At 31.5% G+C, this 6,000-nt stretch overlaps 2 pseudogenes; both read right to left on the bottom strand.

Moving 5' to 3' along the window:
- Positions 1-1,037: 1,037 nt before the first annotated feature.
- Positions 1,038-3,737, bottom strand: LOC149060252 (uncharacterized; annotated as a pseudogene).
- Positions 3,738-4,267: 530 nt separating this feature from the next.
- On the bottom strand, positions 4,268-5,198 carry LOC149060251 (uncharacterized; annotated as a pseudogene).
- Positions 5,199-6,000: the final 802 nt, after the last annotated feature.

Here is a 6,000-nt window from a genome sequence, read left to right as displayed (position 1 = left end):
AACTCGAAATCTATGCAGGACAACAAGAGTCGAAAAACAAACAAGTGGTTGGAGCATAACTATCATAAACTAACTTTAGAATATGGTGATATCGAGTATGAAGAACTAAGTAGAATATTGAATTCATTAAAATTCACCTGCATTTACGTCAAAGGCGAGCAGAAAAAACAACTTCTTATTGAATTTATACCTCACATCGCACTCATCAATATCGAAGACCTTGGATGTCCATGTCTAGACCAAATATGTGACGATGAAACTCTTCCCTGCTGTATTTTTCATATGGAATTTAATCCAAAACAATGTACATTCCATAAAGTATTTGCAATAAAGAAATGGTTTATAAATAATTCATAAATATGTAATTGTATACATTTTTGTTTAATAAACATAATATAATTATATTTTACATTGGTTTTTTTATTTATATGCTAACATATAAACATTAAACATAAATTTATATATATATATATGTTAGCATTTACAAGGATTTAATTAAATATATAATAATAATAATATGGTTCTCCATCTATCTGAAACAGAAAAAACATGTTAAGTATATTAAGAATATTATGATATTACATTTTTATAGAAAAAAAATTATATAAAAAGTAAATTATAAAATATATCCTATCTTAAATATTGTATAATAATTAGATTAAGACACAATACATTATATTTAAAAAAATATTTTTCAATATTTAAAACAAATTATATAAAAAGTAAATTATAAAAAATATCCTATCTTAAATATATAATAATTAGATTAAGACACAATACATTATATTTTAAGAAATATTTTTCAATATTTAAAACAAATTATATAAAAAGTAAATTATAAAATATATCCTATCTTAAATATATAATAATTAGATTAAGACACAATACATTATATTTTAAGAAATATTTTTACATAGCTTTTACTTGATATTTACAAAGTATTAAATATTCAAAAGATTTTTATTTACAGGTTATTTAATTAGGTAGAACTAAAAAATAAAAAAATAATTCAATATACATAGCAAATATACCACAAAATAAAATAAAATATACAAACAAAATATTTATAATACATAAATAATATATTCAATTATCATCATAAAACTTAATATCCACTATCCTCCATCATTGCTGACATCTCTGATTCCACTCGCTCAAGTTCACGCTCTAGTTCTTCAGCTTCCCTATTCAATTTTTAAAATAATATAAGAAAAAAAACCGGGCAAGTGCGAGTTGGACTCGCGCACCGAGGGTTCCGTACAAACCTGTAGGTATATAAGTAAAAGTTTTTTTTATTTTTATTTTTTTTAGTAGTATAATAATAATATAATAATATAATTATTATATTTTTGTAAAGTTTTGGAGTTTTATTTATTTCGGTAAACGTGCGAACAGCATCTGGGCGCTCGTGCGAAAGACGCACGGCTGTTGCTCGCTCCACGGCCATACCGTAGCCGCCTAAATTTCCCCTTCCGTGTCACCGCCGCCGACACCGCGCACCGTTGCCGACACCGTGCACCGCCGCGCCGCCGACCAGACCGAAAATAAACCGAACGACGAGCAGATATTATATAGATATGTCTCGGATACTCAAAACCTTATCGGTAACACATTATATTATTAATTTCGATTTTAAAATAACACGGTCGCATGTGTCATTTATGATTCTATTATAACGCTTGCCGCAATAATCGACGACGCACACAGGCTTTCCCAAGTTAAATTATATATAGTAAATAAATACGTAAACTTATTAGTCAAGTGTTTTATTTATTATTGTAGTATTCGGCACATGCTGTAAAGTTGTGATATGTCTTAAACGTTTACGCATACACAAGGTGTTTTACTTATTATTTTTGAATAATATAAGCGTCTTCGTATACGTACACATACAAAGTTTATGTACGGTTTTTTATAAGTATCGAAGTGTATTGAAATAAAATGAAGTCGTAAAATATACTACGCATTTACGCATACACAAGGACAAGGTGTTTTACTTATTATTACTTATTATTTACTTATTATTATAGGTATAGGCTGGCTAAATAGAATTGGAAGTATCCTTGGATACGATTTCACGGCTGTATTTTTTCAATAAACATCAAATATCGTTTACAGAGAAGGTTTTAATTCCCTCGCAAGTAGTCGCGAGTTTGAAAATATGCGGCTTAAATTGTTATTATTTCTTTCGATTGCGTTGACATAAAAGTTTGATTTTGTTACAGTTTAAAGGTATTATAGACTTAAGTATTTAGTATGAATTTTAATTTAATACCTCATCGCGTTCATGAGATAAGGAGTAGTAACTTTGAAATTTTCAAAATTGTCAAAAATATTTTTCAAAAATATTTTTTTTTTATATGATGAAACTAAAAATGTACGGTTTTCGTAATTTTTCCTATATCTGTACTATAAGACGTGACTTCGTACGAAACTTCAAGATTCTAAGTTCACAGGAAGTACCCTGTAGGTTTTGATTCCCGTGCGAGTTTCGAAAATTTGACAGACGGACGGACGATATGCGGCTTAAATTGTTATTATTTCTTTCGATTGCGTTGACATAAAAGTTTGATTTTGTTACAGTTTAAAGGTATTATAGACTTAAGTATTTAATATGAATTTTAATTTAATACCTCAACGCGTTCATGAGATAAGGAGTAGTAACTTGAAATTTTCAAAATTGTCAAAAATATTTTTCAAAAATATTTTTTTTTTATATGATGAAACTAAAAATTTACGGTTTTCGTAATTTTTCCTATATCTGTACTATATGACGTGACTTCGTACGAAATTTCAAGATTCTAAGTTCACGGGAAGTACCCTGTAGGTTTTGATTCCCGTGCGAGTTTCGAAAATTTGCGGAAATTTGCGGCCTAAATGGCTGTATCTTTTGATTGCGTTGGCTTAGAAGGTTGATTTTTCTACAGCTTCCAGGGACAGTAGACCTGAGTATCATATACAAATTTCAGTTTGATACCTCCACGCGTTCCTGAGAAAAACGCTCTTGACAGACGGACGGACGGACGGACAACAAAGTGATGTTATAAGGGTTCCGTTTTTTTCTTTTGAAGTACGGAACCCTAAAAAATAAAGTAAATTATATATTTATTGATTTTTACTCACTCTAAACGATAGTGGCCATGTGCTAAAGTGTGTATTTTATCTTCTTGAATTCTCTTATCATCATAACTATTATATGTTAATTTTTGAGTCTTAAGAGTCCTCAACTGGTGGTTGAAAGGCCGTATAGAAATATTTTCTCTATACACGTTTAAACCGGCTTCACCAAAAAGACATTTCCTATGGTCTTCGAATGACATGTGGTTATCAACGACATGTTTTCTTATACCTTTGGCCCTAATCTCCTCTTTTGGACTATTCCCCCCGTCCCCCATAATTTTAAAAGCGTACGATTTGGCACGGAGTGCGCAAAACTCCGTCACTATATCCCCCTTCGTCTCATCCGAAAAGCAGCCTGGTACCTTCCTACGGTCGGGAATATAACAAGGGTGGTCCTGTGGAAGATTCGAAGTATCCATCCAGTCAAGTAAGATGGGGTTGTTAATTAAGTCCTCATAAAAATCTTCAGTGTATATATGATAGACCAGTGAGTCTGAAAAAAAAATGTAGTGCTTAACATAAAACATATAAAATATTTATTTACCCGTATCAGTATACATAAGATGGATTTTTTCCGCATAATATTTCTGCATCACATTATAATGATAATCATACATTAATGATTTGGATATATCAAGTACAGCAAAACCTAAAAGACAACTTAAGTCAATTTTATTATAAAATATTTATTTATATATATATATAATATATACCTATATATATCGGTTTACAAAAATCTATGATTTTATTTTCCAACGTGACTGCAGAAAGATTCTCGTTGTATGTAGTACAATGCTTGAAAGTAGATTTATTAATAAGTTTTTGAAGACGTCTATCACTTGCCACTATCTCCATTTTCAACCTTTTTCTCATCGCTTCTAACGTCTTTCCTACAAAATAATAAATAGTATACAATTTCAATTACAAAAAAAAGTTTAAAAGTAACAAACCAAATACTGCATTATTCATTAATTTATAAAATTCTTTTTCAAAGTCATTTCTCGCTTCCTTTCTCATTTTGGTATTTAGTGAAATATAATCAGCTAACCACCTCGACTGTTTAAATTGAACTACTCTATGCACCTATAATAATAGTAAAGACAAAAATATATTCCAGCTTATAAAAAATACAATATTTTTTACTTTTTCAACTATTAATCCATTTTTTATGCACTGCTGGAGGTTCCTGTAATGAATGATAAAATTTTTTGGGCTCTAGTGTAGCCATCAGTTTTTGGGCTCTCGAACCTGCAGGAATAGTGTTTTGCGGAAGAAATGGAAGATCATTATGCCGATCGTGCAGTTCTTTTGGATAAGCTACATCCACCTCATAAATCCGACCTATAGGCGAGTTGTCATTCAAATCGTTCAATCCATCAAGTGAGGCTTTAACCCATTCAAATCCTCCACTGGGCATGTACTCACTCATTGAATAACCATACAAATTATTACCTAAGAATATTTAATAAGATAAGTTTATTAGTCTATTATTTAAAAATATTAATACTTTTTTTTTCTTACAATCTTGATAAACCAACCACGATTTTTCTTTCTCTGCATCATATTCGGGAGCCTTCTCATTGTTTGCTTTTGTATACCGCATGCTTGCCTGCACCAGTCCACCGCGAATACCTATTTAATTCAAAAAAAATTATATATCAAAATTTTTAAACTTTTTTTTATACCTTTTTCAATCATTAAGACCATCTCATAATCCGACAGAAGGTCCAATTTAATCTCAGTTTTTTTCAACGTGCAATCGAAAAACATTCCTGGGGCTGTGTAATAAAATGCCGGGTCGATTAAATACGCTTTTATACACACATCTCGAAAGTTTTCAAAGACGTCAGATAGTAGCAGCACATCGATTTTAAGTATAAATCTGAGTATTCTCCGAGTGTAGTACACCCAAAGTGTCTCCAAACCTTCTCAGCATGCTCATACTCTTCGTCTTCAATCCCACTTTCCTTAAGCATGCTATAAAATTCTTCTTTTCTAGGTAATCTATTTTCATCTAGTTTCACCCAACTATCAGTATAGTCATAAGGATATACCCCCTTGCGAGAAACGAGTGCCATATCTCCGGCGACAAAATGTTTTGCAGTCTCACGGAATTTTTCAAGCCCTGGTGTTATAAGGTTTTCAGCCAATCTTTCCAAGCTCGACGCCATAAACCTCATAGTATCGATAAACAGAATAGTGAAAGTACTACTTAAATATTTTGAAAAAGATATAAATTTCTCTTCACTATTCGGAATAACAGTAATAGTTTTAGTATCGTATGCGAGATTAGAAATAATAAAATTAGAGTCGTAGTTGCTCAAGTTATGAAAATAACACGGAACAAATTTCGGTTGTATTAAGACAAGATTGCATTTAGAACAAAGCGTCTGTCTAAATTTACCACTCAAGTGACAGTGGTCTCTCACTTTTTCCCTACCTATTATAACACGTTTACATAAATTGCACACCTTACACTCTTGATGAGTTTTTTCTTCTTCTTCAGTTATGATCATGGATACACAGGTCTTTAATAAATCCTCGATTCTCCGCCCCACGTCAACAATTGCTTCTACAAAATGCCTACCCACGTCCTGGCTAACCTCACTTCCACGGAAAATAACTGGAGATGTCGGGATATTATATTTTTCTATCAGCTCTGGTGGAACGTCTTCGCTAGCTTTCACTACAAAACCATAACTCATGACTTCATGTTTCTGTATTACCATAGTTTTTTCTCCTCTTTTCTCGTTCGTTTTTACTAACAACGCCTCAAAATCAGCATAAATCACGATTGGGTAACGTATTGAATTCCCAAAAGACTTAAATTCTAGAGTTGATCCGGCCGTAGGCATCACGGGCAAAATTGGTTTATGCCCC

The sequence above is a fragment of the Diuraphis noxia genome, unplaced genomic scaffold, assembly GCF_037042655.1.
Source record: "Diuraphis noxia isolate RWA-SAM2 unplaced genomic scaffold, SU_Dnox_SAM2 contig0001, whole genome shotgun sequence".
NCBI lineage: Eukaryota > Metazoa > Arthropoda > Insecta > Hemiptera > Aphididae > Diuraphis > Diuraphis noxia.
This window is presented reverse-complemented; position numbering and strand designations above follow the sequence as displayed.